The sequence below is a fragment of the Rattus norvegicus genome, chromosome 6 (genome assembly GCF_021556685.1).
Source record: "Rattus norvegicus strain SHRSP/BbbUtx chromosome 6, alternate assembly SHRSP_T2T, whole genome shotgun sequence".
In the NCBI taxonomy this organism is placed as follows: Eukaryota; Metazoa; Chordata; class Mammalia; order Rodentia; family Muridae; genus Rattus; species Rattus norvegicus.
The window spans coordinates 14,387,308-14,410,000 of record NC_141539.1 but is presented as its reverse complement, the minus strand read 5'-3'; the positions used below and the strand labels follow the sequence as shown (position 1 = coordinate 14,410,000).

General features: G+C 48.2%; 1 protein-coding gene and 2 long non-coding RNA genes across 5 annotated transcripts in view; 1 reads left to right on the top strand and 2 right to left on the bottom strand.

The window, feature by feature from the left end:
* Prkce (protein kinase C, epsilon) overlaps window positions 1-22,693 on the top strand; it is a 489,745-nt gene that overhangs the window by 260,488 nt on the left and 206,564 nt on the right.
* Prkcel1 (protein kinase C, epsilon like 1) lies at window positions 9,531-14,721 on the bottom strand. The gene is given in 2 exon segments (NR_144425.1): window positions 9,531-9,916; window positions 14,442-14,721. It is a non-coding gene; the product is annotated as a protein kinase C, epsilon like 1 (long non-coding RNA).
* Window positions 15,247-21,707, bottom strand: LOC148005046 (uncharacterized). The gene is made up of 2 exons (XR_015622673.1): window positions 18,257-21,707; window positions 15,247-17,985 (listed from the first exon to the last, which is right to left on the bottom strand). It is a non-coding gene; the product is annotated as an uncharacterized LOC148005046 (long non-coding RNA).

Genomic DNA, 22,693 nt, shown 5'->3' with positions numbered 1-22,693 from the left:
TATGTGGTCCATCAACCCCTTGATTTGCTGAAAATTGCCTTCTCTATCCACCCCTCCCTCCACCCAGATTTCGGGTCAACAAGTTTCTGGGCCGCTCCATGTGACCTCACGTAACTGGTGTCTGTACTGCCTGCCGCCTTAGTAAGTAAGAGCATCATTTACCACAGTAGCAGTCAACACCAGCTACAGACACAAAGCTTGCTCCACACACACACCTCCCTATCTGACTGCTACAAAAACCTGGAGAGCTTTGTCTTTCTTCTAGACAAAGGCCCCTCTTCTTCGGCTCTGGAATTGGGTAATGGCCATTCAAGCAGCCCCACGTACTCCCTGAGCGACTGAGTTCCAAGAAAGTCTGTTTAATAGTGGTTAAAGCCATGCTAACCCTTCCACTGTCTTGACACCTGACTCCACAGATACATCAATCTGTGTGGATAAAAGGGTGTGTGTGATATTTTCACGGAACGTGACGTAGCCTCCCAATGATTTACACATCACTTATAACTCCTAACACGTCTAGAAGGCAATGTAAACAGTTGTAACGTTCATATTGTTTAAGGAACGGCAAGAAAAATATGCATAGTACCACAGATGGACAATTTAAAAGACATTTTTATTATTGTTAGTTGACTCTATGGCTGGGGATGAAAGCTAGGGTTAGAGAGTCACCTCTCTTGACTAAGCCCCTGACAGCATGGTGTCTAAATCAAAACTGCCTCATGGCAAGGGGCAAAGCTTCTCAAGTAATGGGAAGAGGAGTGAGAAGCAAGGCCTCAGGTCCCCTTTTTAATTCCAGGATATCCTGCTGTCTCCCATCCCACTGGCCTTATTCTCGAGCCCTGCTGCCTCAGTTGCTCCAAGAGACAGTCCAGTTTCTGCCTGACCATGGCTCCCTGGGTTCCTGTCTCATGGGTACCTACCAGGAGGCAGGAGCAGATCTCTAATAGAGACGTCCATGCTGATCCTGTTGCTGGTGTTGCTAAGCAGCTGTTCTCCGTTGCCTGGAGATTATCATGGAGTTGAGACACAGCCTGCTGGCTAGTGGGTGTGTGTAGATCTCAGCAATGTGGGGATGGGCTTGAAGGCCTGACTATCTCTGGAGCCTTCTCTGGGGGCTCCAGTACTCTGTTAATCATCCCCGCTAACTTGAAGGGATATCCTTTATACATTAGTGATCAGAAACAACAAGGGTGCAAAGGACAATGCCCCAATAACCCCTGGATTGTGAGGGCACACGATTCTTTGGGATTTATAAGAAAGGGGAAAAATACCCCAGCCCTTCAGTTCCTTCAGAGTGGCTATTTGTCTGGGAGAAATAGAGGAGTGGGAGTCCCTGAGTGCAGAGGAGGGCATCGAGTTTGTGTGGAGAGACCATGGCACTGCCAGTGCTGTAGAAAGTGACGATGTTATAAGTCTATGGTTTGACAACCCCCAGAGCTGGCCATAGGGGTTCAGAACAATCTGGAGAATAGAACCAACTACATTGCCCACAACTATGTTGCTGTGCCCCAGTCTGTGCCCCCACGGAAAAGCCATTGGTTTGGTTCTCTGAGGCTCGCAGCGTGAGGCCTGAGGGAGAGGAGTGTCTCTTCACAGCTAAGACATGTGACTCAGCCTACAGTTGTCATCTCTGCAATGGCAGAGCGGTAAGCAGCGAGGGGTGTTTATGCTAATCTAGCACGTGTGTCTGTGGCCAAGCTGTGTTCTCGAGCCTCTCTGATGTGCTGTGGCAGACACAGACGTATGAGATGCATCAAAGCAACACTAGTGAAGCCATGTGTGGGAGTGTATGATTAAATCCTGCCTTTATGACACCGATGTCCAGACTGGGAGAGGGGGCAGATCAGGGAGCCAGCCTAGAGGCTCAGAGCTGGGGTGGGGCAGATGAGGGAGCTACCCCAGAGGTTCAGGGGCTGGGGAGAACTGTGTGAGGAGTGGTCTGATCTTGCCCTTAAGGATGGGTGGCTATGAGCTGAGGAGATAGAGGGAAGGTCTCTCCCAGGAGAGCCTAGAAGGCAAAGGTGGTGTGGATGGAGGAGTTTGGAATATAACAGGCATGAGGAGAAGCAAGGCGAACAGAGCTGTTTACCCTTGGGTACAGCAGCAAAACAGGAGAGGCACTTACTGGAAGTTCGAGATTTAAACTTGACTTTGCTTGGTTCTAGGTTCCTCAGAGATGCCGAAAGAGGCAGAAGCAGTTGGGACACCCTGGTTTCCAAAGCAAATAGACCCAATTTGTGGAACTGCATTCACTCCCTCTGTTTTCCTCCCCCATGACTTAGAGTGTGCCAGGAACTTTTACACAGCCAGGGGTGGTGGTGCTTGCTTCTAATCCCAGTACTCTGGAGGCAGAGGCAGGCAGATCTCCCAGAGTTCCAAGGCTAGCCTGGTCTACATAGGCAAGCCAGAGCTACACAGTAAGATTTTCTCTCAAAATATACAACCAAACAAAAAAAAAGAAAAGAAAAAAGAAAGAAAACCCTAAAACCAGAAAGCAAGTAAGCAAACACCTCTTTTTGAATCAGCTGCTCATACCCTACCTGGCCATTTGCTTACTAAATCATTTGTTAATAATTTGTTTCTTAATCTTTTTTTAAGGGAAAGTTACATATTTTTGTTTGGAGACAGAAAAAACTAGTGCAGTCATGTCTACAAAAAGACCCCCTTGTACCAAATTTAGGCTTCCTTAGCAGGTCAGCTACTGGTCGTAGGCAGGTAAAGGGCGGAGGGCGGAGGATGGCCCTGGCCCACTGAGCCATCCCGAATGCCGTGCTGTGTTCTGTGGAAGTAGGATGGCTCAGAGACTGGAAATGTAGACTTCATGACAATCAGCCCCTACGTCTTTCCTACACTGGGGCCTTCGAGGAGTTGTTAACTCACCAGAGAGAGTAACATGACCACCTTGCTATCCCACATGCAAGGTGTTTGGAAAGTTGTTTAGCACAATGAGTGCCCTCAATAAATGCTGCTTTTGCACCTGGTACTCCATGTTACTGAGTGCTTTTACCTGCACTAGTGTTAGCAGAGTTCTACAGGAATGAGTTCATGGGAGACGTGAGGCTGTACGCAGAACTTGGATGAAACATGCCCTGTGGGGCATGTCCGGGCTTCCAAAGGCAGTCTGGCCTGGGCAGAAACTATGGGGTCCCTGGAGGACTCACTCCAGGCTTATCAAGCCACAGGTCCCAGGGTCTGAGGTCGTGGAAGCCATGACTGAATAGGTAGACAACATACAGCTGAGGGTGCTGTGAAGAGAGTCAGGCCGCTGATTGACAGAGTGGGCTGCGGGTTTAATGGTACCCAGGTTGCTTCCAGAGTCAGTTCCTAGGCCCTTGAAGTAGAAATACCTGGAGTGTAATTTGGGGCAGTCAGGCAGAAGATTGTTTTAAGATGTCGAATTTCTTATTTATGGGCTTCAGCAGTTTCCTTTCTAAGGGGCTCGGTGAGCAAACAAATTGCCCTGACACCTCACCTGCTCTTTCAAGCACCATGCATTTTTATCACAAATTACCAGCAAGTGTATGCTGTCTATTGAGGTCTGCCCAGCTAAGCAGCGAGCGCAAGGGACAGTGTGTACAGCTGGAACTTGGCCTGACAACTTAAAGGAGAAGGGCTATTTCGACTCACGATTCAAGGGGTCGAGGTGCAGGATGGGGAAGCCCTTAGGGCAGGAGGCTGAGGCAGCTGCTCACCTTGTGCCCACAGTCAGGAAGCAGACGTTGGGATTGCTGGGGCCCAGCTTGTTTTCCCTTTCTTGCAATCCAGGACCCAAACCCACCTGGGCTGGGATCTTCCCTCCTCAATTGATTTAACCTTGACCGTCCCTGGTAGACATGCTCTGAGGACTGTCTCCTAGGTGGCTGCTGAGCCTGCCAAGTTGATACCTGGTAGTAACCAGCAGGCAGCACTGTCTTGGCAAGGACTGTTTGGACTGAGGTCACTAGAAACAGTTCTCTCTCTCTCTCTCTCTCTCTCTCTCTCTCTCTCTCTCTCTCTCTCTCTCTCTCTCTCTCTCCAAGGCCTTCAGGAGCTGTCACTCCTGAGCAGATTCCCAACAGTGGGTGGGATTAGCTGTAGGGTGTTAAGATTTCGCCATAACATCAGGAGGCTGAGCTAACCTTCGCTGGCCCCAGTTTAGGAATACTGTAAGGGTAGAGCTTCAGTGTGGGCACAGAGCAGACGTCACTTAGGTGGAGACAATCAGGACGAGCAAATATTAGTACCATCCGCTTTGGGATAGTTTTGGCAGTTGCTGTTTGATCGGTTGGTTTGGTTTGGTTTTCTTGTTTTTTGGTTTTTTTGTTTGTTTGATTTTTGTCTTTTGTTTTTGAGACGGGGTTTCTCTGTGTGGCTGTGTAGACCAAGCTGGCCTTGAACTCAGAGTTCTGCCTGCCTCTGTCTCCCAAATGCTGGGATTGAAGGTGTATGCCAACTACTGCCCGGTTTGGGGTAGAAGTTTCTAAAGAAGCACTATACGGGATTCTTTTATAGCCAAGGAAGCTGGGGACTTTCTATTTCACAGGCTTGTGTGATATAAATAACTCCAAAACTCTGAAAAATGACAAGGTTGGCAGGCATGAGTTTTCCGTCTGCTGTTCAGCAGCTGACTGCTGGGGCCTGTAATGATATGCATGGAAACTTGGCTAGCTAATCTTGAATTTTCCTTCCTCTAGGGCCCAAGCCAGGATGATAGGGTCAGGGAGGCAAGGAGGAATCTGCAATGTTTCAGGGCTGCCGCCATGCATAACCACCCGATTCAAGCGAGGCCACTGTGAGCTTTAATTACACAGAGAGAAGGAAGCAGGCAGACCTGCCAGTCGCATGTGTACTCACCTTGTAAGAGTCCTTTGTTCAGATGATGGTGGTGCCTTTGCAAAGAACGTGGATAGTGGGAGTTGTGATGATAGATGGTGATGGAGGTAATGATGTAAGCATGGTGGTGACAGTGTCGGTCATTGCCCCGAAGTTAATGGTCATGGTGGGAATTATAATGATAATGATGGGGTTTGTTGCAGTAAATATTAATTGGGGGTCCCTACCCCACCTTAGATCATTTAGCTCTGAAGCAGAAGACACAAATCTTTATATTTATAAAAAGCCTTGAGGCATTAGAGCTGGGCAAATATCAGACCTCTATGCTATTTTGTCTCCTTCCCTCAATAGCCCTGTGATGTCACTTGCTTTATTCTTCCTGGGCCGCTCCTACTCCATCAGGTCCACCTGCCCCATGATGACTTCTTCCTCCTCCCTCTCCTTTCTCCTTTTCTCATCTCTGCCTGAGACCCAAGCCTGGGAACCTTCAGCTCCGCCCACCTCTCTTCTGCCTTGCTATAGGCTATAGGCATCTTTATTATCTAATCATGGATAACTTGGGGGACAGGGTTTACACAACAAAAGCTGGTATGCATGAGGATCTGCACATCTTGGAGGAACCAGATCTTGGGGGTTCAGAATTTAGCATTTTAATGCAAGCCGCACCAGACCAACCTCCTACAGTGGGTAGCGATGGTGGTCTTTGTAGTGACATGGGGTCTTTTAGTGACAGTGAACTTTATAGTGATGGTGGTATTTGTAGTGACAGGAGTCCTTTGGTGACAGTGGTTATTGTAGTAATGGTGGTCTTTGTAGAAATGGTGGTCTTCATAGTGATGATGGTCTAAGTAGTGAAGGTGGTCTTTGTAGTAATGGTGGTCTTTATAGTAATGGTCTTTGTAGTAAAGGTGATCTTTGTAGTAATGGTGGTCTTCATAATGATGATGGTCTAAGTAGTGAAGGTGGTCTTTGTAGTAATAGGGGTCTTTTAGTGACAGTGGTCTGTGTAGTGACAGGGGTGGTAGTAAAGAACAGAAGAGATCTGTGCTTACATAGTACTGACAATTTAATGCCTCTTTGATGTAGATAATCATATTTGATCTTAATTGTCTCCAGTTAAAAGATAGGCTAAGATCAAGAAGAATTTGTACATCAGAGCCTTTTCCCCTTTATACCTTGTCACTTTATCCCTTTCTCTTGTCACTGTCATAGATAAGTGTTGCTGGAAGTGTTTAGGCTGAGAAGGGTTTCTAGGCCCAAGGGATTCTGTAAGAAGAGTTTGTGTGTGGAGTCTAGGCTGAGAAGTAGAGCCCAGGACAGAGCTGAGCTCAGATTGTGTCTACACTTTAGGGCAAGCAGGTTGGACAAAGGGAGCTAAAAGATCATTTGTGAGTCAGTGAGCTTAGATGGTTTTCCTTGCCGTTGGAGCCCAAAAAATGGGAAGACTGTCAGTTACCCTTTCCACTGTTCTAACAAGACACCAGACAGGCAACTTAAGAGTCAGGCCATCATGGCAAGAATGGCATGGCGTGATGGAAGCCTATGGTAGACCTTCTCATGTGGGAACCAAAACAGGGAGTAAAGAGTTGGGACCAGGGCAGGGCCTAGATATGACCCTCAAAAGCCAGAGTTCAGTGACCCACCTCCATTAACCAGGTCAGCCTCCTCAAGGTTCTGTAACCTCCCCAAATATTCAATAACTGAGGACCAAGTTTGAAAAAACACGTAAGTTTGTAAAGGAATATTTCACACTGAGATTATAATAAGGACTGATAGTAATTCACATATACACACACATTCACACACATTCACACACATTCACACACATACACCACTACACACACACACACACACCACATTCACACACACCACTACACACACACACACACACCCGCATTCATATTCAAACATACACACACCCCACATATTCACACACACACACATTCACACACACACACTACATTCACACATGCACACAAACCACACATTTACACACATACACACACTCCACATATTCACACATACACACACCCCACATATTCACACACACACACACACACACACACACACACACACACACACACACACACACACACACCTCACATTGCCTTGTTGGGCCAGACTGTGCTAATGACTTCCATGTGCCTTCCTCCTTGAGTCCTCACAGCCTCCTGGGGAGCAGGAGTTAGTACCTCTGCTTTACGTAGTCAAAAACTATTGCATAAGCAGAACTCCATCCCCCAAGGTTGCACAGCACAGAGATGAAAATCCGAGTCTGTCTGACAAGAACAGCTAGGACGGCTTCTAGCACCCGAGGCAGAACCTGGACCTCACGTTCACAGGCAGCAGCACCGGGCTGTGTTAGCCCGAGGGTACGCCACCTGCTGTGCCACTTCAGATCAGGGGAAGAGAGCAGGAGAAGGAAGTTCATCTCCAGAACTCCAGCAGGAAGGCAGCCCTTCGGAGAGAGCTGCTTCTCCTTCACTACGTAGATAAGCACAGAATTACCCCGTGCTGACGGGTGTGGGGAAGGCACCGCTTCGCTTTTCCGTTAGATGTAGAGTGACTTCAGAGGGTCTCGGAAATATCCCGGACTCTGCACATGTGCGTGCCTTCTGAGACAGCTGCTGCCCGTTGTGTCACCTTCACTAGAGGCACAAAGAGGGTGTAGGCCTGCCTGGGCAGTGGGGATTGATGGGTTCCCGTGTACTCAGGCCTGCTTTCGATGTGCCTAGAGAACTCCGGGAAGGCTGTCTGGCTTCTGAATGTCATTTGGAGGGCTGTAAGGTATCACCCCTAGCTGTTAATCCCTTGACTTCTAAAGCCCTCTTTTCCATCTCTAAAAGCCTTTCTAGGCTCCATTCTTTAAGTAACGGGTTGTAGAGCAGTGGTTCTCAACCTTCCCTTTAACACAGTCCCTCATGTTGTGGTGACCCCAACCATAAAATTATTTCACTGCTACTTCATAACTGTGATTGTCCTACTGTTATGATTCACAATGTGAACACTGCAGGAGACCGAGGTTTGCCAAAGGGGCCGTGACCCACAGGTTGAGAGCCACTGATCTAGAAAGACCTGGTTAGGGTATGATGGACGGCTTAAGCAGTGGTTTCTGCAAACAGAATGTAGGGTAAGTGGTCTGGCCTCCGACATAGTTTAGACTCCTGATTGCTTCACACTGAACCAGAATGTCGAGCTTCTCTGGGTTCATCGCCCATGCTCCCTCTTCAGCCCCTCCAGCATCCAGGGTGCGGAAGTGAAGACGGAGCCTTACGATGACTCCTGAGAAAGGCGAGGTGTTTTTGTGGGAGCAAAACCACTTCATGTTCTACCAGCATCAAACTCTGCTTCAGCCGACAGAGGCCCTGGCCACCACAGAGGCCACCCGGTGGCTTCTCCAGCAGCGCTGCTGAGTGGCACCTGCCTTGGTTGTGCTTCTGGATACCTGTGCTCACTGTAGACGGAGCAGCTTTTCCTGACGCTCTACGGCTCAGTTTGGAATTGCGCGTTCCCTTTGCTTTCCCCTTTTAGAAGGGATAGATTTAGCCACCAGCACACCAGATACGAGCCTCCCTTCATCTCCAGGGCTCTTTCCGTCCACCCCTCCCTGGGCAAGCTATTTACAGACTTGTCATGATCTGCTCGTCATCCTACCACGCGGGTCAGTCCGCCAGTGAAACGCAAAGGAAGAAAAGGCCCCAAGCCAGAGAATTTGGGCAGATGAGCCTTATATAACACGTGCTAAAAATACACAGCTAATTGGACTAGAGGAGCGAAAACGAGTTGTGCCTTAGTCTGAGACACCGAGACACGATAGAGGCGCACTTCCTCCCAGTAAAGATGCCCCCATATAAATAATCTTACTCTGTGTGTACTCTCCAGTTTTTTTGGCTTTGTAACTATGCTCCCACTTAGTCCCCCACCCCCACCCCAGGGACCAAGTTTGGGCAGCAGGAACCAAGATTAAGATACTGGGAGCTGCTGCTCCTTGGCGGAAGACAGGAGAGTGTTTAGGTGGGTGACTTGGTGCTAAATAAAGGTCCCGCTCTACTCCTTCTGAAGCCCGATGCTTAGAAAACCCGAACTCTCCGGGGTTTCTTTTTACTCTGAGGTTGGTAACCATCAGCGGTTTTTCTGAGAATCGCGTGGGACACTGTCTTCTAGCTCTTGTCTCCGTGCCTCTGACTCCCAACCTCACTCCATCAGATATGTCCCCTCCTTCTGCGTCGCTCATCCTTATCTCCTGGCCCCTTCCCTCTGCCTTCCACACGCACAGATCTTCCTGGTAGAATTATATTGTATTTTAGTTGCATTTAGTTGTGCATTCCCACAGAGCACGCACACCCTGAGGGTGTGGCCTGGCTTTAGTGCACTGTGTTCCTGGATGGCCACCACAGTGTCCAGTCCAGGATGGCTCCAAGTACTTTGCCGTTGCATTTATGAACCATTCAGTGAACCAACGGACAAAGCAAAGGTTACATACTGTCATTTCTGAAAAATACAGTGTGAGCAAAGTCATTAGTATCCTTTGGCAGACAGGTGACACCCCCAATTCAGTCACCTGATTATTATGCTGTGTGATACACCAGAAGAAAAGTGAGGGCCCATGGAGTCTAAAGATAGCAGAACAGGATGTCATGGGGTGAGTTTAAAGGGGGTTGACTTTGGTGTTGGCAAAACACATGGGTTAGAGAGTCACAGGGTGATAAGTCTGAAGATAGGCTGCTACTGTTTATTGGTTCAAAGATGGGGTGGAGGCTGAGGGTACTCAGAAAATGTGACCAAAATTGCATAGTTAATGACAGATCCAGAATAGTGCCTGGTGGTTCACTTTGTATATCCAATGAGTCTCACGAGCACAGGAAATGACTCCTAAATCCAGACTGTCTGCCCACACTCAGGAAACTCCCAGAGGCTCCTGCTGGCCAGCCTTTACTGCAGATGCCTCTTACAGAGTCTGAAGATGGCCTCGCACTTGCAGGTTGCTCATGGACCTGGCTGTACCATGATTGACTTAGGGAGACTACCATCGACAGATAACTCATGGAGTCTGGATTCCACTTAATGTATCCGTCGTACGGTCCGCTTTGTGTGCCTCAAATATCTGTAGGTACAAAAGAGGTTGCAGGTGAGAGACAGAGCTGCCCCTGTAGTAGTTCATCAGGAGGTGGCTATAGGGATGTTTGAGGAGCTGAGACAAGGGGAGGGGTCTATGTTTCTCCTACCCATTGCCCTGCTCTGGGTCACAGCACCCACAGGTTTAGCTGAAGGCCACTTGCCATGCTTGTTCAGATGTGGCTAGGCACAGAATTGTGTCCCCGATTACCTGTTTTCTTATCTGTACTTCACATATTTTCCCTGACATTGACACCAACTCTGAGATTCCCGAAGACCCTGGTTGGGAGTTCTAGAACAAAAACTAGGGACGTTACTTGGTTTACCTAACATCTAGCATGCTTTAAGCTTTTTAAAAATTTGTTTTCGTGTGTGTGTGTGTGTGTGTGTGTGTGTGTGTGTGTGTGTGTGTGTTTGTCCCCACAGAGGTCAGAAGGGGGAGTTGGATATTCAGAGCTGGGGTTACAAGTGGTTGTGAGCCACCCAACATAGGGACTGGGAGTCAAACTTACATCCTGTGGAAAAGCAGCTCGGACCCTACGCCGAGCCATCTCTCCAGCCTCGCTTTAAATCTATGCGTAGATGCACCGCCGTTGCCCTCATTTTGATTGATTGATCTTTATTGCCTTTAGATAGGCTCTTTACATGTTGCCCAGGCTGGCTTCGAACTCCGGGGCTCAAGTGATGCTTTTACCTACAGACACACACACTGTGCAGTTTGGGGATTTATTGTTTGTAACTCCCTGAACTTTCCTTACTGTTAAACAGCTTTAGCATTAGGATGTACTGTAATTAAACAAATGGCTTTGGTATTTGACACATGTGGCTCTGCACTGTGATCTGCTCTAGAGAAAGCACACAGACTGTCTGAGTTCATGGAGCTTAGCGATCAGGTGAATATTCTCGGACATTCAAATGTGATTAGATGCCAGAATGAATTTGACGAGGAAAACGTGCTAAAACGCCTTCCGGTAGCTTTGGCTGGCTCACCTGTACTTGGCCCTTGTATAAAGCTTCCTGCCGGTGCCTTCCGCTCTGCTTGGAACTGCATGCTCTGCTCTGCACTGCCAGCGTTCCAATAGGGCGTATGTTCCCCACACTCTGGGTCCCGAAGGCTATCGTGAATGCTTCATTGCATGTAGCACAGCATAGGGCAGCTCTGCTAAGTTTTTATTCAAGTAGCATCGACAGAAAAATGCCCCCAAGTGTGCAGCTTGCCAAACCCTCACAGAGGGAAGATACTCAGCATCCAGATGGAGAAGCGGAGCAGGGCTCGTCCCGGAGAGGCTCCCTCCCAGCCCACCCCCTCCCGCCTGCTTGGCTTCCAAGAACGGAATGTGTTTTCCTTACATTCCCGTGGAACACCCTCTTTCACATCTTCTTTCTCTAACCGAACAGGAGGCTTCTGATACTGGCGCAGGCTGTTTATTGCTTGCTCGTTTTTATTGTCCGGTAGCCTGTGGCTGACTGTATCCATCCGCCGCCCTACTATCAGTGGGGATGCAGTGCTCCTCAGTCCAGTGATTGTGCAGTAAAACATCACAGTGAATAGTGGGGTTCGGGGTGCTGGTGTGCAAAGGTGTGCGGTGATGTTGACCGTGTGCCTCCTGAGTCTCAAAGCCCTCAGCCGCACAGCCTTGGTAAATACCGTGTTCCGAGTGACCCATGGCTCCTGCTCCCGCCGCCTGGTGTCTGAGACAGGCAGCTGCTGCACACCCTTGCCAAACCGAGTGTTACTCATCTCTTTCCCATTTTTAGCTGCTCTGAGTTGTATATGATATATATATATATATATATATATATATATATATATATACACACACACACACATATAACATTGAATCTGCCATTTAAGTGTAAAGATGTTTAAATATTCCCTTTCGAGAACAGTCTTCACTACCACCCATCTTAAACGCTTCACCTCTCCCAACAGAAACACCAGAGCTTTCAAACACTCCACTTACCTCCTTCCCTGTCTCTCCCACCCCTGGCAGCCATCATCCACGATGTTCACGTGGATTTGATCAGAACAGTTAGAGTCATGGTGTTTGGTTGTAATGAGGTCGGCCCCTCCGTGTGGCAGCCTTAGGTCTCTTCCGTGCTGTAACGTGTTTCAGCATCTCCTATTTTTTTTAAGGCTAAGTGATATTCCACCATGTACAGACCACATCTTGTTGATCCGTTGGTGTACATTTGAGTTCTTTTCTTCCTTGCTATTACTGAGGTTAACACTGCGTTGAATATTGTGGTACACAGTATCTGAGTCCCTCTTTTCCGATCTTTCACTGTGTGTATATATGTAGCATGCTGCTTGTTTGTTTGAATATTTTCTACTATGATTTCTTTTTTAGATTGCGAGTCACCGCTAGCCTAAAGTTTATTTATGTAGCCCAGGCTGGCTGGCACTTGTCATTCTCCTGCCTCAGCTTCCTAAGTACTGAGAAAGCAGATGTACCAACACCATTAGATTGACAGATTCTTAAAGACTCATCCGGGCTTCATGCGGGCCGAGTCTCTGTTTCCCTGACAGCTTTGCATTTCTCCTGTGTAGCTCTTACGCAGGGGGATTTTTCCTGGGGATGGGGCCTGCTTCCGGCTTTCAGCGGTTACTCTATGGTATCCCCTGTCTGTTCCCTGTTGATTCACTGGAAGCCCCCACAGACCTGGGTCTTTGCCAAGCAAGTGGGTTGACTTTTCACTTCGTGAGAGTGTATCTTTTTGATGAGCAAAGTTCCCAGGAAAGGCAGTGGAATCCTTCCTTTCCCTTCCTGCCTCGTACTTTTGTGTCCCAGTTAAAACCGTGGTTGCCTGTTGCCCGAAGGCCTGAGGGATACACGCCCATGCTGTCTTTTAAAATTCTTCTTTCAAATGGTGCTACTTTCTTTTCTTTGCTACTTGGAGTAGATTTTTGACCCCAGGGTCACTAGGCTGCCTGTAACAAAAGCACAGTGCTTGGGGTGCTTTTCAGAGACCTCTTGGAATCGGAGGAAGTACTTCCTCTCCTCTCCTCTCCTCTCTTTCCTCTTCTCCCCTCTCCTTACCTCACATCTTTTTTCCTCTCTGTTCTCCTCACCTCACTTCTCCTCTCCTCTCCCATCCCCTCTTGTCCCCTGTCCTGCCTTCCCCACCCCCATCCCTTTCCCCTCCCCTGCCTACTGCTCTCTTCCCTCTCCTTCCCTGCCTTCCCCTTCTCCTCCTCCCCTCCCCTCTTCTCTGCCCTTCCCCTGCCCTGTTCTCCTCCCTTTTCCCCTTTCTCTCCCCTCTTCTTTCACCTCCCCTCTGCTTTCCTTCCCCTCCCCCCTGCACATCCCTCCCCTCCCCCTTCCTCTCCTTTTTTTTTCACTTCTCTTATTTCTCTTGTTTTTGTTTTGACACATGGACTCACATAGCACAGGCTGCCCCCCTGCCCCAACCCTGAACTCAATAGGTAGCTGAAGCTGGCCTTGAACTTCTGACCCTCCCGCCTCTGTCTCCCAGCTGCTGGCTCACAGGCGTGCACCACCATTTCAGCTCAGATTTTCTGTTTCACGAAGGCCGAGCCTGCAGCGTTTGAGGCCTTTCTACCACAGGGTAGCCACTACTGTCCTAAGCTGCCAGCCGCTGCTGTGCCCACTCCTCCTGGAGTACTCGAGGCCTCCTCGCAGGCCCTTGGCGGCGGTGTAATTCCTGAACACGCTCCTTCGACGTTCCGCGGTGCCCCATCATTCTGGTTAGGTCAACAGTCCCTTGTGTTTACTGTTCTTACTATGATCACATAACTGTGGCTTAACCGTACATAGTAAAGTGAGTGCGAGAAATGCTTCATGAAAACTAAGTTGAATGTAAAGAAGGAATCAAACACATTGCTAGCAAAACTGAAATCTGGGCACAAGAGCAATGCGGCCCGGTACAAGGAGCGCCGGTGACAAGGACCAACAAGAGTGAGTTCACGTCACCTTATCAGCATTACCAAGGTTTGCTCTGCCAAAAAGATACTAACACTGAAGATCACAAGTGGTCTGTTGTCTATGAGAGGCAAGGCAGAGCTCAAAAGCAGAGGCCCTGAAGCCCTTGGCTGCGTGTTATTGCCAAGTGAGTGTTCACGGGGGCTTTTGTTATCTGATGAATGTTACAGGTCTGGATGTATGTTATCAGTTCAGATATTTAAAGAGCTTATTTTCCATCCTTCTTTGAGTGAGTTGCATTTTATTGGCCTAACACTGTCCCATGTACTACAAGTGAGAGAGGCAGAGGGAAGGCTCCTCTGAGAGGAGCCTTGCGCTGAGGACACCTCCTCCTAGAGAGGCCTTGAGGTAGGAACATCTTTGAAGTAACATCTCATCCCAATGTCAAACAGAAATATTAATACTTCGAAATTCATATTCTACTGCAAGTTTATAAATAAAATAGTAATTTCCCTCAAAAATCTTTCAACAAAGTGAGGACTTAGCTGAACTTGAAATAACAGCCTGACTCAGATGCTGGGTCAGCGGACAGTTGGAAACCTTTTGTGATTTAAGATGAGCCTGTCTTACCTCTGCCACGCTGCCTGGTGGTGCCTGGTGATGCCTGAGGTTTAAGTCCAGATATGGTCTTGGGGCAGTGTTCTGCTGATTGGAAAGTTCCACCACGCCGATGGTCTGGTACGACAGTCCCCAAGCCAGCCTGCAGCCAGGTATATGAGGCTTGGCTCTTACCTGAGAAACCAGGCATTGAGAGCCAGCCACTCTCGTCATTTATGCCAAGGGCACCATCTTGACCTTGACCTGACCCCCTGAAGATGGACCTGCGCTCTGCTCCATACCCACCACAGACTCCTTCGGGGTTTGCGCCGCTAGTGTCAGTTTAGGATACTGGTTTGTTCCGCCCTCCTCCCCGTCCCCGGTGTAATAATTCACAGGCAGAGCAGGAATGTGCTTAGAAAGCGAGGGAGACCTTTGTGCCGGCTCTCGCACGGTTTTGAGACACCCAAGGATGAAGTGCCTGAGTCACTGCTCCTGTGGCACTGAGCCACAAGGACTCATCCAGTAGTGCCTCTGCCCTCTGGGTCCTCCCCCAATGTGTTCTCAGTCAGAGAGAATCCAGGGGGAAAAAAGAAAACAAAAGCCAAGACGTTGGCTCTCATGCCCCCTTGTGGCCAGTCTGGGTGGACACCTTCAGGAAGTGTCGTCAGGTTTGTGAGCTCACAACACTGGGGAATGCAGCCAGGCAGCCACCCGACTCACTTCCTTTTTACATCCTCTCTGAATTTTGTGTCCTCTCCCTTCCCTTCCCCGTCTACCCTCCCCCACCCCAACATTTTCTTTCCTTCTCTCTTTCGGAAAGATTTTACTAAATACCGTGTGGCCCAGGTTGGCCTCAGACTGGTCTTCCTGCCTCAGCCTTCCAAGAACGGGGACTGCAGGCATGGGACACCTCTCCAGCCCCCTCAGTATTTCTTAGCAGCCGAATATCTCACAGCCACGTTTAGCTTTGGGAGGTTTTCCACTGGGACTGGGGATGCCGTGTCCTGGTTCTGACAGATTTCCTCCAAACCACAGCCTGTTCTTATTAAACAGGGCAGGGAGCAAACCCACAAGTTCTGCTGCTCTCACATGTTCGTGCTGTAGCAGGAATCTACAAATACCTGCGAATCGTAACATGGAGTCTCCCCATTAATCCCGAGTCAGACTTGGACCCCAGAGAATTAGGCCTGCCTGTCTGGGCTTATTTGGCAGTGAGTCCTAAAAATGTGTGTAACTTTAAAAAACGGACAAACAAAAAACTGTCCGCATTGTCTGGGAAGAAAAGATTCGACTCATTTCAATTAATATTAAATTCAATTGATTTATATATTTGTTCTGGCTTTGGTTTTGATTTGTTTGTTTGGGGTTTTTGTTTGTTGGTTGGTTAGTTTTTTGTTGTTTTTGTTTTTGTTTTTTGAGATGGTCTCATTCTGGAGCACTGGCTAGCCTGGAACTCACTATGTAATTCAGAATGGTCCTGAAGGCAAAGTGATGCTCCTGCCTCAGCCTCCCAAGTAGTAGGATAATAGACATGTTCACCAGCCTAACTTTGCGTATAGTTCTATAATCGGACTTAAATAAAGACACATGCTCAGATGTCATGGCAGATCTAGTGGCTGTCCCCACCTTAGCTGTGTCTGTTGGCCTGCACAGTCCACTCACTGCTTCCTGTTTCTTGAAGTTCAACTCAAGCTACATGCTATGGGTAACGGCTAAGGCCTGACAGGCTCCATATTCTCGGTGGTTTGGTTTGAGTCTCCTGGGGTGCACGTCAAGGTTGTAATAACAGTTCCCATCCTTGAGGTCCCACTGTGTGCTTTGGAGGACGGCAGCACCCTGACTCTGCAGGCTAGATACCCACCTCTTCCTGACGCCAGAAACTGAAGCTGAGGGAGTGACTACAGGAATCTGGGAGCAGCACGGGTTCTATCTGGAGCTTCCCTCCCGCCATAGGGCATCTCTGTGACTCACCCACCATTACTGCCACTCAGAGGGTCCAGGCTCAGTCTCCCCCCTCTCCTTCTCCCTGTGTTCTTAGCCATCCTAGCGATGAGGGGTGGTTGTCTCTGTTTACACCTGGCCCTGGAGATGACAGGAGTGTTGAGAGCCTCCGGGGAAGGCTGTAGAAACGGAGGGCTGGTGTGGACAGCCGGCTGGAGGGCTCTGTCTCTCAGTCCACTCATCTTGTGGGATTTTTTTGAGAGTTAAGATGACTGTATAGATTATCCTCAAAGAAAGGACAATGTGAAAGGGACAGTCCCTAAGGGACTGCGGAGACACACAAAAGCCAAGTACGCCCCGAGTTCAGTTGGAATCCATTTTGTTTATTTGCTCCGTACTTGTCCCTGGGGGTTCCCCCCCTTGTTTCTGTGACTTGGCATCTTGGACACTTTCGGATATGTCACTTGTCCCCACCAATCATAGTGGCAGCTGTTGATACAGTTAGTAAACCTTATGTGACTTTGATTTACATTCCTTCCTAATGTGGGGGTCCCTCTTCTGTCCTTGTCACTTGGACCACCCTTTCCTGGCTGACGAGAACCACAAACACACTACCACGCCATATTCAGAGGATTTCAGGACAAAATGCCCAAGGGCCCTCACAGTGAAGAAACTTGCTCTTCCTCGGCCAAACACGAGATCCTGAGCCCCGGAGGGCAGGAGCCAGCCTTCTCACCCAGTAGGGTCTGGCAGGAAGCTCTCTGGTTGCTTACTGAGCTCTCTGCCCTCGGCGTGTATGGCTGAAGCAAGTTTCTGGAATCTGACGCCATAGGCTCCATGTACATTGGCTCTGACCTCATCCAACCCCACTGCCCTAATGTGGAGCTCTCGTGGCACAAAGAGGAAGTGCCAGGCTGAAACTCTTCCCTGTGCTTCCTTCTAGATAGGAAAGTGAAAACCTTAGGGATCAGACCTCATGCCTTCAGCCCTGGAGTCGTTCGTCCGGTCCCTTGGGCCGCCCTCAGCTGATGGGCAGAGTGGGTGTGAGCGCAGACAGTAGTGTGAAGTGTCACTGGGGTCCTTCGGGCTTTGATGTGGTGACTCTCTAGTAGTGGCAGACAGGAGACAGTGGCTTCACGGCGCAGTTGCCGTATGATGTGCTGCTCTGTGGCACTGAGCTTAGGTGACCTGCTTTGCTTTCCCTCACCTCCTGCCATGTTCTCCTTGAAGAGGCAATCTGGACACCTATCTTGAGCAGATGTCTAAGACTCTCACAGCTGTTTTCAAGTCTGTGTCATTAGGAGGAAATGGAGGCCAAGTAAGCACAGTTAGCAAGTGCGGCTTCAAAGGCGGGGTTGCTGTCCGTTGCTGAAGGCATCTGCTGCCATTTCTGAGGCGTGGCCAGAGTCCAGCTCTTCACTGAGCTTCCCCACCAATGAACTGCAAAGTAACTACATGCAGAGAACAAAGGCGGGTTCTCCTCTGTCCCAAGTCTGACCTCCCGAAGCCATCTTACTCCAGTGGCCTAATGTTTCAGAGCTCAGCACCCACTGCTTTCTTCTTTTCCTCTAGAACTTTCTACCTCCTAGAAATCAGCAACGGCAACACAAATCATGGGCAAAAGGACACACACCTAACACCCAATTCATTGCTTGCGTTTGCTTCAATTCCTCCAGCCCTAACCCTCAGCAGGGCGTGTTTCTCGGAGTCAGAAGGGAGAGCAGAGTAGAGACAGTTAGGCCTGAGGAAAGTGGTCTGCCAAGCGGAGTCCATATGTAGCACCTGGTAAACAAGACGGGCTCCTGAGACTTGAAGACTAAATGATAGGTCTTCTTCCGGGGCCTGTGTTTCTTACCTTGACTTGGGTTCAATATCCCATTCTCTCCACACACACACACACACACACACACACACACACACACACACACACAGACAGATTTGCCTTTAATATTTAATGCATAGATTGCTAAGAATAGATGCCTATAATATATAAGAAAAACATAGTCAGGCAGGAGTGGTTCAGGCCCTTAATCCCAGCTCTTGGGAGGCAGAGCCGGGACTTCTAAGTTCATGGTGACCCTGGCTACAGAGTGAGTTCCGAGACAGCCAAGACTACATAGAAAACCTTTTATACAAAAACAAACAAAAAAAATTGAAAAAAGGAGGAGGGGGAAGAAAAGCAAGGAAGGGAGAGAAGGAAGGAGGAGGGAGAGAGAGAGGGAAGGAGGGCTGGGAGGAAAAGAAAGAAAAATATAAAATGTTTTCCTGGTGTTTGAAATACTTGGAGATCTCCGGCCGAGTAAATTCGGGTAGCATGGGAAGACTAGAGAGGAGGCTGATGAGAATGAGAACGAAGACGATCGTTTGTGTCCGGAAGCATGTCTGCCGGTACATGCGTACAGAGTCGTGTGCCCACACACACTGTGTAACACATAACTGCATACTCGCAAATACTCATACAGGCTTGGATTGGTTCAATATCCCATCCTCTCCATACACACATCACAAAAACAAATATTCACACAGCCCTCACACCCATCTCATACTCTAACATCCGCCTGTTCACTGAATGAACTCCAGTGACTGGAAACTTAACTGATGCCCGTGAATACATGACTTCCAAATTCACCCAAGCAGGGCCACGTGCTCCCGTTAGGGAAAGAGACGTAGTTGCATAGTTAATGGATATCTTAGTGTATGGTACAAGGTGCCCTGAGGGCAGATGGCAGGAAAGGTTGTGGCCTGCCTTGGGAACCTAACGATTAGATTGAAGGATAGCAAAGACCCACGTGAAATGTGTGCCAAGTACCGGGCAGGCAGGACAGACATGAAAGACAGACTAGCCCGTGGAGATCGGGGAAAGCATCCGGGGCTTCAGCCGAGCTTTAGGGGATAGGAGGCTGAGTTAGGAGAGAGAGGGAAAGGGGATTTAGACAGCAGAGACCCATCACCTGAGTGAACGAGGACCTTCAGAGCTCTGTCACTCATCCTGTGCGAGCACACAGAGACAGCCCACACAGGGACTCCAAGGGATGGAAGCTTGTTGACTAGCCGACTTTGAAGGTCCACTTGAACCCTAGGATTTGAAGCCAGGCTGACAGCCATTTCTGCCCGGTAGTTTCTGGGATGCAATAAATTCACAGCCCGCTTGACAGGCTGAAAGGCTCTTGTTGCTGGAGAGCCAGGCAAGAGGCTGCTATAGGTAGTTGAATTTTTATCTAAGTTGATGCCATCTTTCCAAAGAGCTGTCAAAGCAAAGTCTTGGAAAAACAGATCTAAGTGCTCTTGGTATAGTCCAAGAGTGTGAACACTCTTGCTTAGAGAAAGATCTGTAGGAATCAGACATTGTTTTTTATTTTTCCTAGTCATCCAAGGCAGTCCATATAAGACATCGATTCTCTCTCTCAAGTGTTATAAAAATGAATCACTGCACGACATAAGTTAAAGAAAGAGAGGGAAAAAAAGAACACTAAAGAATTGGTTTTGGCCAAAGACAGTACTTATCTGTCTCCATGTTCCTGAGATGCCTCAGAAAATAAAATATTATCATCACACTGTCATTCGATTTGATTTCTAACCAGTGCAAACGGGAGAAAAATGTTAAGAAACCCGTTTCTGCCCGCCAGTCTGTTGAGGTGAATGGAGATCAGGAAGACGCTTGCACATTTCATTATTGAATGGTGTTGATGTCTTTGTGGAGCTTGTCACCTATGGAGAGCACACAGCCCTTGCGATGTGAAGGGTCTCACAGTAGGACCTGGGCTGGTCCAGGCTGTGCACTTAATATGTTACCGGTAGATTAATGATGAGGAAGGAGAATCAAACTTGATTACCATCCCACTCTCTCTCATGTTTTGTTGCATAATGTACTCTTTTCTGACTTTAAGAGAAAGTCACTTAATCTTGAAACTCCATTTTTTTTCCAGCAGTGAGATGTATTCTAGTGCATGATTAAATAAGTGCGCATGCCTTTAAACTGAAAACCTCACTTTTAAACATAATATGCTTTGGCTAAGACATTTTACAATGTCTGAGAGAGCTTTAAGATACGGTATAAAGTGTGGTCTGAATTCCCAACCTCCTATCCCCAGTCCACTCCCCAGAACTAACTTGCTGCTGACCTTTTATTTCTGCATTTAAAACTAAACAAGTGTACGTAGCTTGGCTTATTTTTTTTTAACCTGTTTCAACATTTACAGCAAGCTCTAAGTTGGTAAATCATTTTACCTGAAGAGACCAATTGCATCTTGGAATATGTGGTCCGCAGTGGAGAGCTGGCTGGTCCTCAGAAACTGTTGTAGGATCTTACTGTGTTTAAATGTTGCAGGAGGGAAAGTCCCTGCAATCAAATTTACCCTAAACTGTGCCAGCCTTGCGTGCACAGGACCCTGGTTTCAACCCTTCAACTGCCGCAAACACTAAGGCAAAGTAACACTCATTCATTTATTCTTTTATTTAAAAATTATTTTATGCTTCTGTGTACAGAGCCATCAGTCATCCAGCAAGAGAGCAATGAGAGCTGCGTGCAGACACACTTGTAGAGTGTGCGTGACAAAGGCCATAGGCATTCTCAGTAGACCTGGCTAGCTAGGGGCCAAGGAAGGGCTCCAAGAGGGGTGTATCATCTGAACTTCAGCCCTGAAGAATAGTTTGAATTCACACCCACAGGATAAAACTGGGCTTCTTACAGAGACTCAGAATTGTTGACATGACACAGACCAGGATTACTTCTTTCCAGAAACTTCTTTTCCCCTGAAAATGGTTTTCATTCTGTTATCTCAGATGACTTTGGAGAGAACGGAGGAACCTAAACTTCTCCATAGACATCAGGATTTGAAAACCTGTCAATAAATGAGAGGAGCTCTGGGGCCACCGCACAGTGAATCCGTCCTGGATAGAAAGTCAACACATAGGATGGAATTGTCCCAGCCAAAGTGCAAAAGCAAGCACCATTTGCTCCCAGGTCTTAATAACTCAGATCCCAAACAGAGATATGGTTTATTCAAACATAAAGACATGGATATTGGCTGAGTTCAGTATGGGAAGGAGCCAGGCATTCTGGGTCCATCTGGTGCCCATGGACATCCCTAGAGGCTATCACATGCTTACGTGTGCCTGGGTTCATTAACTGTGGAGCTCTGTGGGGGTGAGTCACTTAGTCCATGACTCAGTTCTTCCCTGCATCTGGACTTCATTGAGGTAGAGACTCATTAAAATGTAGCCCAGGCTGGCCTCAAACTCAAAGGCATCCCGCCTCTGCCACCCAAATGCTATGATTATAGGCACGCACTACCACTCCTGGCTACCATAATTTTTTAAGATTTATTTTCTTATTTTGTGTGTGTGCGCACGCACGTGTGTGTGTGTGTGTGTGTGTGTGTGTGAGCGTGCATGTTTACCACGTGTGTGCAAGTGCCCAGAGAGGCCCGAAGAGGGCATTAGATTCTCTCAGAAGCTAGAGATATAGATAGTGGTGAACTGTGTGTAGGTGATAGGAATTGAACCTGGTCCTTGGCAAGAGCAGAAAGTGCTCTTAATTGTTGAATCATCTTTCTAGCCCTGGCTATGAGCTTCTGGTGTTGCACGCAGCCTTGGGGTTTCAGGACCATAGAGAAAGGATGTGTTCTATCTCCTCAGCTGAGGTCGCTGACCTCTGAACTTTGACTGAATAGGTAAGAGGCAGCTCAAGTTAAAGGGTGGTCACGCTGCTGCCTACAGTCGTCAAGAGTCATCTGCTCACACAATTGTATGTCTCTGCTCTCTGCCTTATGTAAATTCATCCTAACCTTAAACAAAAATAAAAGACTTCAGTCCAGTGACCCCACTTACAAATCGTTGTGCATTTAGGTTTGAGGACCACACCATGGTGACAGGGGTGTCCCATGGTATGTCGGTAACACTTGTCTTCCTGCCCTTTCTCTTTCCACAGATAGAAAGAACTTCCTGCTCCTTCTCAAATCTCCCTGGGTCCTTCCTGTGGCTGAAGGACAAAATGAAATTTACCCTAATCCAGGCTTGCCTGGCATGTAGGACACCTTGGCTTTGATCCCCAACACAGCTACAAATATCCCTAAGCCAAACTAACATTCATTCATTCTTTCCTCCATTAAAATAAAGACTTTGTACTTCTTCATACAAAGCCTCTATGAGCCAGTGAGAGAGCGGGAGTCCTAAGCAGAGCTGCACGCAGATGCTCGCTCTGTAGGTGTATAGGTCACTGGATCCTTCCTTTAGGCAGGAAAATGACGGCCACCCAGTGCACCAGACGAAGGTGTGTCTGGGAGGCTTCCAGTCTTCCAGCAGGGCCCAGGAAGACTGACACTACACAGTACCACAGCCAC